General features: G+C 46.4%; 3 long non-coding RNA genes across 3 annotated transcripts; 1 reads left to right on the top strand and 2 right to left on the bottom strand.

Moving 5' to 3' along the window:
* Positions 1-1,722: 1,722 nt before the first annotated feature.
* LOC131905065 (uncharacterized) lies at positions 1,723-3,034 on the bottom strand. The gene is made up of 2 exons (XR_009377847.1): positions 2,674-3,034; positions 1,723-2,300 (listed from the first exon to the last, which is right to left on the bottom strand). It is a non-coding gene; the product is annotated as an uncharacterized LOC131905065 (long non-coding RNA).
* A 3,263-nt stretch (positions 3,035-6,297) lies between these two features.
* LOC131905063 (uncharacterized) lies at positions 6,298-9,964 on the bottom strand. Its single transcript, XR_009377845.1, has 2 exons — positions 9,828-9,964; positions 6,298-6,622 (listed from the first exon to the last, which is right to left on the bottom strand). It is a non-coding gene; the product is annotated as an uncharacterized LOC131905063 (long non-coding RNA).
* On the top strand, positions 7,982-10,607 carry LOC131905064 (uncharacterized). Its single transcript, XR_009377846.1, has 2 exons — positions 7,982-8,119; positions 10,439-10,607. It is a non-coding gene; the product is annotated as an uncharacterized LOC131905064 (long non-coding RNA).
* The last annotated feature ends 4,565 nt before the right edge of the window (positions 10,608-15,172 follow it).

Below are 15,172 nucleotides of genomic sequence, written 5' to 3'. Positions count from 1 at the left end.
CATTGCCTTAGTATTAAGCAGTGAGGCCTTTAGAGGGGATTGATGGTCTTATAAAAGGACTAGAGGTGCCGGGCGGTGGTGGCGCACGCCTTTAGTCCCAGCACTCGGGAGGCAGAGCCAGGCGGATCTCTGTGAGTTCGAGGCCAGCCTGGGCTACCAAGTGAGTCCCAGGAAAGGCGCAAAGCTACACAGAGAGACCCTGTCTCGAAAAACCAAAAAAAAAAAAAAAAGGACTAGAGGAAAACATCAGGGCCTGTTTTGGTCTTTTATGGTAACTTTCCATCACTACAGTGAAAAGTTTGCTATAAATAAATATTGTGCAATAGGAAAAGGATTGCTTGGGCACAACATTTTGGAAGTTTTAGTTTATCATCTCAGGGTCCCACTGTCTTTTAAGTCCGTGTTGAGGCAGTATGATCATGGTGGGGAGTGTGTGGCAGAGCAGAGGCAGCACCTCAACCAGGAAACGAGGGGGAGAAGAGAGCTGTGCTCCTGCATCCTCTTCAGGGGCCTGCAGTGGTGTAAGACCCCCCTGCTAAGCCCCACCTCTTAAAGGTAGGTACCACTACCTCCAGTAGTGCCACAGGCTGGGAATCAAACCTTTAACACGTGGGCCTTCAAAAGACTCTTAAGATCAAAACTGTATCACCCTTCTTCCTTCATAGTTTCTCTCTTTCTCTCTCTCTCTGGTGATCTGCCAACTACCCAAGGATAAATAAACACAGTGTGGCTCTAAGCCATTCTGTCAAGGGAAAACGACACTCAGTTAAAGATGTAAAGTTCAGCTCCCACCTCAATCTCTCCGGTGGTTTTGTCCTCAAGACCGTAATTGTTCTTCAGTAGTCAACAGACACTTTGTATGAAGTTGCCATTTTTGTCACAGAAATCATTGTGGCAGTTCAGGGATTGAAAGGCTGTGATAACATTGTAACTGTCCCTAGAGGCAACATTTTCCTACCAGTACATTTTTTTTTAAGGATCTGTTCTAAATTATACATAAAATGAGTGCCTGCATGTAGGTTTGTGCACAAGGGAGTGCAGGTGCCCAAAGAGTCCAGTAGAGGGCATCAGATCACCTGGAACTGGAGTTACAGATGGTTGTGGCCCAACACAGTTTCTAGGAACAAAACTCAAGCTCTCTGGTAAAGCAAGAACACACCCTTAACCATCTTTCCAGGACAGTACCAAAAGTAAAACCACTATGTTTTAGTCTGAACCACTTTTGGTTGATTTTATATCACTTCAAACATCACCCCCTCCCCTAAAAAAAGTGCAAATAGTGCTGCCTTAGGAGTTGTATAAATTGCTGATCAGTAATGGACTTATGGGAGTTTTCTGGGTCCCTCCAGGAACCACAGGCTATACTGTGAGAATGGCAGTTCTATGTTATCCTATGACCCAGTCTGAATCCAAAACATTTTGTATGAGCTGGTGACCTTGAACAATCCTTTGCCATACTTGTAGTCCTTGAATTCCAAGTCCCAGTTTTGATGGTTCACTAACAATCTCAGATCCACCAAACCAGACCCAGCCTGGACTGATTAAGCCTCAGTTTACCACCACCACCACCACCACCACCATCATCACCCACTCATCCCCACCCTCTCCACCCCCCCCACCCCTCACCCCTCCCCACTCCCCCGCACACCAGACATGGGTTGGGAAGGGGATGAGATTTGGCATGCAGAGCCCATGACTTGTACCAGGCAAGGCACTGTCGGGTAACAATTCTCATCATCTCTATTTGTCAGTGAGGAAACTGAGCCTGGGGAGGAGGGACTCCACATAGAGCTGTCCATCCTGAAAGCTCATGCGGCATGTCATCTTCCTGTCTTTTCCCACACTCCCTTCCTGCCTGTTTGACTTTCCTCCTCCCAACACTCCAGTTGCTGAGGTTCTAGCATGCCTCACCGCCAAAATTTCCTGAAATGAGAAAATTCCCAGCACTGACTGGCCGCTTGAATCTTCCAGTGTCTGTGTTGCTAATGGTCACAAATCACTCAGACTTTGGAAACTCTGAGCCACGTCAGTCCTTGGCACACATAATTGATAAAATTGACAAGCTTTGCTTCTGCTGTTGTGCATAGTTTTGGTGACTAGGTCGCGCAGGCTTTCCTCTGGGACACATTTCCAGCTGTAAGTTGGTCATCTCTGTCTGCGCTATACAGAGAGGTTGAGATCCTCTGGACCCCGAGTCTTCCCTGGAAGAGCTGAAGTCACACGGCAATGTGGCAGGATACCAGCAGGATGAGAATCACATCCTAAGACTCAGTTTCAGGAAAGTACAGCCCAAAATAAATCTGAAGACAAAGTAAATAAAGCATTAGGAATATTTTGGGAGAGCAATCCCACAATGCTCCAAAAAAGGGGAGGGTGGGGAGGGGGGTAGGGGAGAATTGTTCACAGTCTTTGTTGTGTGGTTCTGTCTTCTGATACAACTTGTTAAGTGCTGGTTGCGTATCTGACATTTGTAAAGGCAGGAATGAGCCATGTTTAGGAAAATTACACTGTTTCTTCCGAGGGAAGGGAGTCCTTTAAGCACTGGTTTGAGATAGGGCAGAGAGCTTGATGGGAACGCAAGGCTACGATGATTAAAGCAGGACAGAAGGAGCATGTAATTTGTGCCGAGGGACCTGGAGAGGATCAGCGGAGGAGAACTCCACTGAGTCACACCGAGTCTGCTGGGGAGCCTTGCCTCCACAGAGCTGGAGGGGAGATGCTTGGAATCCTGATCATCTCACGGGATGAAAGAAGATGCTGCTGGAGAAAGTGGCAAAGTGAAGGACTGTAGATGTGGCTGAAGGGCAGGGCGTGTACTTAGCTCGTGCACGACTCTGGGTTCGACTGCCAAAATAAACAAAAACAAAAACAAGGTTGCAAGGAGATAATACTCCAACATGAAGTGCTATCTCAATGGGCACTTGTGAGCAAATCAAGCAGATCTATCGTGACTAATGCAATCCTGCATTCCTCATTCATCCAACCAAAATGTAATTAATGTCTATTACCACCACCACCACCCCCCCAGCTAAGTACTGAGACTGTTACAGTGATAAGAAACTGGCTGCTCCCTTAGGATGCTTTCCAGTTAGTGGGGGACATAACGATAAAATAAAGCTATTAAACAGTCTGTTGGGGGAGGAGGTTCTGTGAAAGGCTTCCGCATAACAGTGAAAATGGATCTTAGTAGGGCCAGTGAGATGGTTCAGTGGGTTAAGGCACTTGCTGCCTCGCCTAACAACCCGAGTTTGATCTCTGGGATACATATGATGGCCGCAGAGAACCAATTCCTGTAAGTTGTCCTCTAACCTTCACATGAGGGCCAGAGCTCGCTGCACATATGCTCCACGCTAAACAAGTACATAAACACATGCATTAAGATGCTGAAAGAAAAAAAAGGAAATCAACCTTATTAAAATCCCAGAGAGATAGTGGCTGGGATTTTGACAGATGGAGGTAGATGTTGACTATAACTCCAACAATTTATTTCAGTTTACATTTTATCACTTAACTTAAATTCTTCAGAATTTAATCCCAGCACTTGGGAGACAGAGGCAGGTGGAGCTCTGTGAGTTCAATGCCAGCCTGGTCTACAGAGCGAATGCCAGGCTATCCAGGGCTACACAGTGAGACAAGACAAATCAAAACAAAAAGTAAGTAAACACTTCAGAGCAGGTAAAACTCGTATGGTCTTGATTTTAAGTGTGAGAAGCAGTAGCCTGTGGGAACTGACTTAGACAAGCAATTTGAAGTAATGGTGGAAATCTGCTTGGCACAGTTTTTAGGTTCAGAGACAGACCTGGCTTTGAATTCTGCCTTTGCCACTTGGGCAAGTTACTTTAACATCTCAGGGTCAGCTGTATGCATGAAAACTCAACAATATGGCTACCCAAACAAATCCTGAATAATGACAATACCAGTTAACTTGCCAACTGTGACGGGGGAAGCCTCACAAGGCCTCAACCTTAGATGAAGCACTACAGGCAATCAGTGGCTGCTGAGAGAATAAGCTCTCTTCAGAGACAAGCTCACTGGCAGGCTATCCAGTCCCAAGTGGTCTGCCCTATGTACATTTACATAACAGCAACACTAAACTGATTCAGCAGGTTGAATCTTGTATACATATGTATATGTGTATATGTAACAACAACTAAAGAAGATGTCAGGAACTTGAGAGTGAGTTGAGGCAGAGGAGTTGGAAAGGGGAGAGAGAAGGGTGGAAATGATGTGAATATAGTACTCAAGTACAAAATTCTCAAAAAAAAATCTTACCTTAAGGATAAAGAGAGGTTATAACAGAGAATGAAGCTATCAGAGAACCTGACACAGAACATCTTCTTTCTTTGAGATCAAGTAGGGCATCTCTCGTCCTTCAGTGCCCCCAATGTGGACTTCTCTGCAACCCCAAAGCCTTCATCCCAGCCGCTGCCGTGGCTCACCTCTGTTATGGGAGGACTCTGGATGTTTATCTCCGCTCCAGTCCAGTCTTTCTGCTACAACTAAAATTGCTTCGAAACCCACAGGGACTCTTGCCTCTATCCTGCTCCAGCCCCCTGCTTGGCTCCCTCATCTTCACATGCATCTGAGTGGCTTCAGGGTCTTGAGTATCCAGCCCACAGATGCCTGTCAACCGATCCTGCTCCTGCTGCTGCCAGATTCCATGTTTGCCTCTGGGTCTTGGAAGGACCTTCTTCTACCTAGGGTACCCCATCACTGCTGACCATACGTCTCCCTTGCAGGCTAATGCCTCTTCCTCCTGATGCCTTCCAGACATGTTAGGCTTCTAAACTAGGAAGCAAGCCATGACTCCCTTCCCTTTCTCACCACAAGCAACCAGATTCAGTGCCCCAATCTGTGCTCTCATGTTCCTCTCTCCTTGCATTTCCTCCGTGCAGCACATACTATTACCTTCTACCTCTAATTATCCATCCCAAAGTGGAAACCTTTAGGAGTACAGAGTATAGCTTTTATCCATTGTCTGGTCTGTGTGAATGGATGCACAGCTGGGCCTGCTGGCACTTGCCTGTAATCCCAACTACACGGTGAGGCTGAGGCAGGAAGACAGCAAACTAAAGGCCAGTGTAACTTAATGAAACCTTGTCTCAAAATACAAAGTGAAAAGAGGGATGAGGGTAGAGCTCAGTAACAGAGTGACCGCCTAACGTGGAAGGCCCTAGGTTCCATCCCTAGAATGAGAGGGAGGGGGAGGTGGATGGATGGATTAATGAATGTTTCCCCAATCTTCCAACTAGTGAATTTAGAGATGAGATTACAACCTAAGTCAAAGCAATGGTCAAACTCATAGACTCTCGTCATCCTGGTTGAATGAAACCTAATTAAAACCTGAAGTAGAACAACCCTAGAACCCAGCCCTAGAACAACCTCCCCTTCCAGGCCCTCCCACACACATCCTCTATGACATCTCTCTTTAATATGGACTCCCTTTGGGTCAGGAAATTATTTCTCTCTTGGGGACTGAAGGACTCCTTCTGTTGTACAAAACCATTATTGTTTGGGAAAAATTGGCCCCTCTGACTCAGTTGACATCATTTTGTCGTGACAGTGACAAGCAGGGGGGCTTTCCTGGGTCCAGGACTCTGGCAAGAAGAGTTGCAGAGTGGGAAACACCTCAGTTCAACAGAAAGTTCCTGGAATTTTGAGCAAATGTGTGTGTGTTTTTTTTCTTAGTCATTCAAATTCATTGAGCTAACCTTCATTCTTTCGTCAATATTTGTGAACTGAAAATACGACAAACTGTCCCCTGTACTGTTCAAAGTCTAGACATTGACCGATGGGACCAGAAACAAAATTTCCTGGGAACAAAAAAACACACAGATTTCAAAACTGGCTATAGAATGACAGGTTTCTGGTTTTGGAGAGCTCTGCCTGTGACAGGAAGAGTACTCTGTCAGCTGAGGAGAGATCTGCCACTTAGCACCATGTGGCCCCAAGAGGTGGAGGAGCTTGAACGCCACAAGGAACAGTAACAATGTCTTGCGTTGAGGGTACATCTAATGGGTCCTCTCTAATCCAGAGCATGAAGAATTTCTACAACCAATTACCAGTTTTGAAAACCATCAACAGAGAAGTTGAAGGATTGTCACTGCTGATGAGGGACCAGCGTCAGGGATGGATTCCCATCCCCATCCCTCTTTGTTTTGTTCCCCAGGACCCTTAACCCCACCCCGGGGCCCAGCCACTACTGCCTTTCCCTGAGTAACTAAAGATTCCTTGTCCTCTATATCTGCGTCATCTAATCTTTCTCTATGGGCATCTTCTTAAAATATGCAAGGCCAGTCACATCCATTTTTTACTTACAGCAGACATTATTCCTGCTTCCTGTCACTGATATTCATTCAGGTCTGTCTCTACCCTTGCTCTGGAGGTGAGCCAAGTTCACAAAGTCCGTTCATGTCCTTGGCTCTGTTACAGAAATTGGAATTCAGGTTTTGCATGCTTTTGGTCACTGAGATGAGTTTCGTGTGAGGAGAGGCCATCAGATGGGCCCCAGCTTGACTTTTCAGGTTGTCGGGATGATGTTCTTTCTCACTCACCCAATCATATGAGTGAGCAATCATGGCTTCTGTGCCTGCTGGTACCTGTGCTGTGACCTGGAAGGAAACTGGGATGAGGAATGGAACGTGTCTGCCTTCAGGAGGGTTAGAGCAAGAGGATCCAAGACTCATGGCAGGAGCCCCAAGGGCACCACATCTGAAGCCTCCCCACCTTTCAATCTCATGGTTATAGGGAGCCCATAAACTCTCTTTACTGCACAAGCCAGCGTGGGTTAAGTTTGCTGTAACTCATCACAGGTCTCCTGGGTGACTCAAACGCCTCCTGGAGCTCTCTCAATGGCATCCAGACGCCTACCTTGCTATTAAATACCCACTAAACTCTAAGATCAGTGAGTGCTCAGGGCCAGGGCTGGCTTTTCATTGGCCCTGGTGGTGCTAGCCCCTGCTAACCATCACTCTAGCACACAGCAGGCACTCTGAATTTTTGTTTTGAACAAGTGACCCAGATCTCCTTCTAGCATGTTATCTGTTTCCCCAGTCAGGGGAGTGGGGGCGGAGGTCCCCCTGCATCTTCTGCCAGGTCCACTTCTGCATGATCTGTGTTTTGCTAGACAACAGCCTTCTGCAGGCAATTTCCTATCCTCACAGACACTATCATCAGGGAAAGACCAGCAGGTCTAAACATGAGGTTGTCTATGTCCAACAGAGTGCCTGACACCCAGGCTCTCCAAGAAGGACAGTGGCCAGAAAGGCCCAAGGTGCAGAGCTTAATGAGCCCTCCCAGGTAAGAAGCCTGGAGAAGAAGTTGGAATTTTCCACATAACCAGAGGGGGCCTCCAAGCCACTGGGATTTGTGCCGTGAACAGGGAGAATCCCCATGTAGGTCAAAAGAACATTTCACTTCTGCTTATCTGGCCATATGCTCACTCATTGGGGCCTTCAGCTCCTCCCACAGCCCTTTCTTCTACCTGACCCCAGTCACTGCAAAGTTTTCATGATTTTATTTCTTTTTCTCTGTGCCCCTCTCCAAAATATGAGCTCTCCATGAAAGCAGGACCTTTTGCCAAGAATCCCATGGGGCCCGGAGAGAGCATCTACTGCCCTTGCAGAAGACCCAATTTGACAACTCCAACTCCAACTCCAGGCGATCCAAAATCCTCTTCTGACCTCAGTAGGCACTTCATTCATGTACACACACACACACACACACACACACACACACACACACACACACAAGATACAGCCCATGTTTTGGGTGACTCAGTACCCTCTTTAGTAAAGGAACATTTAAATGCAATCTCAGCAGGCTTCCCCCTCTCATACAGACTCATTCCCCTCTTCCACAACCAGTTTTCTGGGTTTTTTTTTTCCTCCACTGTCCCTATCAAAACAAAAGGATCAAATGTGTTTGTTTGTGGTTGCTTGTCTGTTAGCAGAATGTAAATATGCCATTCCGTGTTCAGTCTCCAGGGCGACCACTTCCAAACTGTAAATGGGTGCTGGAGTAGGGAAGTGCGGATTGAATCCCCCAGGCTCTGGAAACAGTGGATTGCGAGGAAGAGAAAAGAAGGGAAGACATTTTTCTGACTTAGAAAGTCTGCCAGGTAAATGGAGGTCTCTTCAACTGGGGGAAAGCAGAGTTGATGGTGTTGAAAGCTCTTCAAAGCCAGCTGTCTGGTGGAGTCCATATCTGACCTTGGGTGCCTTGACCCCTTATTCAGTTCCCACCTTTCTGAACCACGCAGTTTCCCCATGGCTCACCTGCATATTTTTATAGTACCAACAGCTTCCCTGTCCAAATCAACTGGGTATTTGAGAAGCCATCCCAGACCCTCCAGGTTTGTTTGTCTTCTCTATGCTTCAATTATGCAGTTTAATGAGACCCCGGCAGCCAAGACTAGCCTGACATTTTAAAAGATTCCCGGTGCCTTTGTGCGGCAGCAGGCCTCTGGCCTCGTTCTCTCAATTATTACCTTAACCGTGCCCCGGAGACCTAAGGAGACCGTTTATTTTGACTGGTAGATTGTTAAACTACAGGAGGGGAGCCAGAGCCAGCGCCAGGCTGTGATTTCCATCGCGCCACAGGCCAAAGTCGTGGTGCTGAGAATAGCCAAGGCCACTTCCTGCTGGAGAAGGAAATGGCAGTTTCCTCGACTCCCGGAAATGTGGCTTCCTCTCTGGTGCCTAGCTCAGTGTTCACCCATCAGACAGTCTCTTCCCACCCCAAGCCCCCGGGGACCTGGCTCCAGCGTGTAGAAGACATCCTGTTTCCCTGAGGAAGTGGCCCAGATTGGAGCAGCCACCAGGGCGTTTGAGTGGGTGTGAGTAGGTAGCATGGCAGGAAGGGGCTGACAAGGAATGATGCTAATAATGTTATCCAGTAAGAAGGAGCCCCACCCACCCCTTTGTCCTGACCCCAGAGATCTCAGTAAACCTGCCAAAAGTTCTCACAACCTTTGGAGGCCAAGTCCTCCCAATACCTCTTTTTGCTTTTATCGTCCATATGTGCTAACTGTACATTTTTGTGGAATACAATGTGACTGTGCCTGTTTGATACGTGTATGTCATATGTAATGATTGAGTCCAGGCAATTACTATCTCCTCCTTGAACAGGTACCATTTCTTTGTATTTGAAGCTTACAAATCCCTCTCTTTGGTATTTTTTAAATGAAACCTACCAGTACAAGGTGTTGTAAACACTAGAATTTATTCTTTCTATCTGACTAGACTTTCAGTACCCTGCGATCTCTTCTTTCAACAATGTTACTGTTCCTTTCTCTTCCCCCAGCCCCCCAACCCAAAGACTCGGTTCCAGAATCTGGAAAGATGGCTCCACAGTTAAGAGCACATGTTGCTTGTTGCAAAAGACCCACGTTTGGTTCCCAGCACTCACATGGTGGCTCACAACCAACTGTAGCTCCAATACCAGGGGATCCAGTGCCCTCTTCTGGCCTCCATGGGTGTAAGATCCTCACGTGTTGCACGGACATACATGCAGGAAAAGCACTTATGAACATTAATTAGTTATGAGGTTAAGAAAACTCAATCCATTTCTTATGCTCATTCTATGCATTTCAGGAGTTAAGAATGCTGCCAGGCAGAAGGCCGATGCTACATCTCAGTGGTAGAGCACTGATTTAGCATGAACAAGCCCTGAATTCAAACTGAAAAGAGGAGGGAAAGGAAGAAGACTGAAAGGATGAGGGGATGGGAGGATGAGAGGATGGGAAGATGGGGGGATGGGAGGATGGGAAGATGGGAGAATGGGAGGATGGGAGGATGGGGGATGGATTGAACCATATGAGTACATACTGTGAGTCAGGCATGGTGGTACATATTTGCAATCCCAGCACTTGAGAGTCTCAGGAAGAAGGACCACAGTGAGTTGGAGGCCAGCCTGTGCTACATACTTTATGAGCTCACAGTCAGCCTGCTTACACAGCAAAAACTTGTCTTAAAATACCACCACACAAAAAGATATGGTGACATATGTGTGAAATCCTCAGGACTCAGAAGGCTGAGTAAGGGAGAAGAATACAGTTTTGTGTCTACCTGGGCTGTATAGAGACCCTGCCTTTAAAAATGAAAAGTCGGCCGGGCGGTGGTGGCGCACGCCTTTAATCCCAGCACTCGGGAGGCAGAGCCAGGCAGATCTCTGTGAGTTCGAGGCCAGCCTGGGCTACCAAGTGAGTCCCAGGAAAGGCACAAAGCTACACAGAGAAACCCTGTCTCAAAAAAACAAACAAACAAAAAAAAAAAACAAAACAAAACAAAAAAATGAAAAGTCAAGCCTACAAAAAATGAAAAAGGAAATGCCGTCCACGTGTCTCATCACTGTCACACTGACCTTGGTCACCTGGCTGAGGAAGTATTATGAGGTATTCTAACTGAAATGCCATGCTTTCTTTCTTTCTATGCTATAGTCTCCAGGGGAACGTCTCTACGCACAGTCCACAATACATTCCAGCTCCTTGGGGACAGAAGACCTACTAATCGCTTGGAATTTGGTTGCAAGAATGTGAATACATTCCCTTATTGGTTTATTCTGTCTGTTATTGAATTACATCAATATAAACACAGGAGTAATTTTCATATTTTGTATTATAATTCAGTGCTACTCTATTTCGTTGTCCAAATTACTCCAGCTTTGGCCATTGACAACCCTTTACGCATTGATTTGACATATTCATTATTGGTTTTTTTTGTCATATATGTACATCCTAGGGTCTCCAGTGCAACTTAGGCTTTAAGTTTTATACATCACACACTCAGGAATTCCCTGAAGAAAATCTGACCCTGTACATTGCCTGGCTTCAATGACTTTTCTCATGTCTCTTGCATTCTACAGGCCTGTAACACCAGCACTCAGGGTACAACCTCAGATTCCACTGTCAGCATGCAATGTCGCCTGGTGCCTGTGGGCCAGAATTGCCATAGCCTTTGGGTATTTCGATGGCTGGACATGGGAAAATATTTTCTAGGCAGTCGTTTCCCATCAGGGCACCACTTCAGTTAGCATAGTTATACCCTAGAGCCTATGATGGGAGAAGGGTCTCACCTTCAATATAGTCTTCCTTTTGTCTTAGTATGAAGTACTTGGACTCTCTTTAATGACACTAATCTCCATAGCAACTCCAGTCATTTTATCCTCACTTGCATTGTCTGACTTTAGCCACTTTCAGGCTCCTTTCTTCACCAAACTACATGACGTTCAGTTTTCTCCGCTCTGTTCTTGGCTCTCTTTTCTTAGTGAAAAGCTGACTAAAAGTAACGAGCAACAACCATGCCACAGCCTACATGTTATGCTATCTTGACATCCTCCATGTTTCTATCAGCATTCTGGTCCTCAAACTCCCATCAGAATGGCCTATTTATTTCTGCTAGTAACCCTCTAGGGTTTCCCTAGCCTGTATCTCCAAACTTTCCCACCATCTAGTTCCCACGATTGAACACAGCAACGGAACACTTCTCTGATGCCAAGTCTCTGTATCGGTTCCTTTTTCATTGCTCTGACTAAATACCCGACAGGACCAACTTAATGTCTGGAGGATTTATTTTGGCTCAGTTTCAGAAGCCATCCACCAGAGAGGGAAAGGCAGTTCAATCCCTGTCTGTGGAAGACTGTGAGAACTCTCACATGATGTAGACCAGGAGGCAGAAAAGCAGACCAGAATGAGGGGCAGGTGTATCCCTCAAAGGCCGATTCCTAGTAACCAACTCTGCCAGCCAGATCTCACTTCCTCAAAATATCATCACAAGCTGAAGAGCAGCCGTTCAGGACATGAGCCTGTTCTGGACATTCCAGAGTGAAGCCATAACAAGTACTTGAACACAATTCAGTTTGCCTTTCATTTCATAGACTTCATTCATCAACAAAGTCACTTAAGTCAGCAATGTTTTCCTCTGGCCCCTTCACTGTGATTTTTACATACACTTAAATAATACTGTGTTGGGGGTGAGGGGTGCTGGAGAGATGACTGAGCAGCTAAGAGCACTGGCTGCTCTTCCAGAGGAGACAGGGTAGGTTCCCAGCATATACAAGGCAGTTCGCATCCATGCCTAACTCCAGTTCCAGGGGATCTGATGCCCTCTTCTGAACTCTGGGGCACCAGGTAAATACTTGACATGTGCAGGCAAAACTCTCATACACACAAAATAAACAAATTTAAAAAATATTAAGGATTATATTGCTTTGTCACATTGTATAATAAGTCTTGGGTCTTTTGAATGACTTTTAAAATGTGATACTTTAAGATCAGCTCTGTACTACTTAGTTTAATAAATGCATGCCATCATGTACACAAACTTACAACTATACACAATCATTTTGCTACTCTAAAATATCTTCTCTCCAATCCTCTGGAGCCCAGGAAACCGCTGACTCTTTTACCGTCTCTGTTAGTGTTCCTGTTTCTAGATTAGCCCGTCTATGGGGTGGTGTGGTCTGTGGCCATTTAGATGACATCCCTTTACTTAGCAACACCTACCGCAACCTAGCTTTGTCTTTTCATAGCTCGATAGTTCCTTAGGTTTTAAAAATCAGCAAATAACATTTCATTGTACACACAAGTCACAGTTGGTCTCATTGTTTGCTTATTGCAGGACATTTTGTGGAAGTTTTCCCGTGGCTTAAAGTATGAAAGTAAAATGTTGCAAACACCAGTGTGCAGTTTTGCCCGGGTGTGTTTTCAACCAGTTGAGACATACCTGTAAATGCCATTGCTACACCCGCGGTGAGAGTGTACTTAAATAGTTTTGTAAGAAACTACCATGCTTTTCTTCCTAGCTAAGTGTTAGAAGCACAACTTTCATTCATAAACAGCGCCTGAGAACTCTGGTTCCACGTTGGTGTGGCTTCTGACAGTTGCGGGGCACCTCGTGGTCATGATGACTTGTAACTCCCTGATGACAAATTATGTTGTTCCTCTATCCACATAAGCGTTTGCTTTTCTTATATCTCTTTGATAAGGTGTCTATTTAGATTAAATTGTCTTCTTATCATTGAGTTCGCCAGTTCTCTGTATACTTTGGATAGAACTCCTTTATCAGCCTGTGTTTTGTAAATATTTTCTCCTGCCCTGTGACTAGTCTTTCTGGCCGTCTTAATAGCAACTTCCAGAGAGTAGGTTTAATTGTAGTGAGCAATGTCTTCTTCCACGGGTGATGCCTTGGATGGACCTAATAGCTTGTCACCAAACCTTGAGTGGCTCTAAATACGCTCTCTTACACAATCCCTGCATCACTACTCTTAGGGACAGGATGTTATCATCATTTTATAGAAGAAAGTTGTCTACCACTTTTTTTTTCCTCTTAAGTATCTTTAAACATGCAAAAGGCACCAAAAGAAAAAGGTAGTTGAGCCGGGCGGTGGTGGTGCACGCCTTTAATCCCAGCATTCAAATGGCAGAGCCAGGTGGACCTCTGTGAGTTCGAGGCCAGCCTGGTCTACAGAGCGAGATCCAGGACAGGCCCAAAGCCACACAGAGAAACCTTGTCTCAAAAAACCCAAAGAAAAGAAAAAGGTAGTCAGCAGTGGCCTAAGACAGAGACTGAATACCCAAGAGCATTTGCCTACCTCTTTGACTCGTAGCTGTATTTGCTGTGATGTGAATATCATGTCATCATCTCTGAAGTACACATTCAGCCCTACCACCAGCCAAACACTGTCATTGTGCCTCCGTCACCACTACTGTTACCACTGTCATCACACCACCACCATTCTCCCCCAACCACCACCTCTGTCACCACCAGGACACACACACACACACACACACACACACGCACACGCACACGCACACGCACACGCACACACGCACACATGCACACACACCCCAACACCGCTACTGCTCTGATGAAGCAGGTGCTTTATTAGCCAATGTCGTGTTTTGGATGGGTTGATGTCACTTCACCCAGTACAGGGACAGGCTTCACCAGGAACTTTCCTACCTCAGTTTGGGGAGCGAACTGGACTGACTGCTAAGAAGGTCAAACTTAAGCGCCTGACCAATGTCACACAGCTAGCAAGTGCCAGGATTAGTCCGGAACGAAGGACTCTGTAGCCAGTGATCCAGAGAGGTCTGAAGGCTCAGCGCATGTGCTAGGGCCCTTGGCAAAGGCAGCCCCGTGCTCAGGAGGCTGATGTCATTCCCTTTTAAAGAGACACCCTTCTCCCACTTCCCTGGTGACTTAACCTTCCCCTAGCTTCACAGACTCAGCATTCTACAAAATAATTTAGATCCTGGATGTGTCCATTGCTGAAGCCTGCGAGCGTTAGAAGGAACCCACTCTCCAGAGCATAAAATCCTGGGGGAGATAATCACAGTTTCTTTGAAAGACAAAACACTTTCTATATCCAGTTTCTGCTGAAACAGCAATGGACTCAATCAGAGGTATTGGGAGAATTCACAACTATTCCAAATAGAGCTACGCAGAAGTGGCTCCCTGGCTGTGAGGCCATTGATTTCTCGGTGTCATCCTGCCCATGGGGAGGGCCAGGGAGGCCACAGCTCTGCAAGCTCAGCTTCCTGAGAGAAAGAGGTCTTTCTCTGAGGGATGGCCTCTGCCCTCCCATGCCGGCAATGGCCTGGCTCCTGGGGAAGGAGTGAGAGCGGTAAGCATCTCTGAGAGGGCTGCTTTCAGATCCCCGGATGGAGAAAAGAGCCCCTCTGCTCCCTGCCACACAAGCAATAAACTTCACCACATGTCAAGCTTGTACCTACCCCCATCAACTCCAGCTTCCTCTTAGGGGTTCAGTGGCTTTAGAAGTATCCCCCGCCACACAACTTCCCTGGAGCCCAAGACCTAAATTTAAGTTCTATTGAACTACTGACTAACTCTGTGACCTTGCTTGACCTCTGAGCAACTTCCTTTCTGTGTGTAAACCAGAAGTAATAGGATTGTAGGGGGGCTGAGCAGGATGCCCCCACCCAACCTCAGTGTCGTTTGAAAGAGATTGGTATTCCAGCGAGAGCAATGATAGAGAGGTGACTGATCTGTAGTGTCGGCACCACAGCTTGCTGCAAGGCCTTCGGATCCTTAGGGTAATGTTTCCTCTCAGATGTACAACAAGCCCTCAGCACTGTGCACACCCAGTCAATGCCCATGCCCTTTGCTTCCCTTTTCTTGCAAGGGTTTCAAACTCCCCACCTCCTTTTGCA

Source organism: Peromyscus eremicus, chromosome 2, assembly GCF_949786415.1.
Source record: "Peromyscus eremicus chromosome 2, PerEre_H2_v1, whole genome shotgun sequence".
Taxonomy (NCBI): domain Eukaryota; kingdom Metazoa; phylum Chordata; class Mammalia; order Rodentia; family Cricetidae; genus Peromyscus; species Peromyscus eremicus.
The sequence above is the reverse complement of the archived record's forward strand: the minus strand, read 5'-3'. Positions and strand labels throughout refer to the sequence as shown.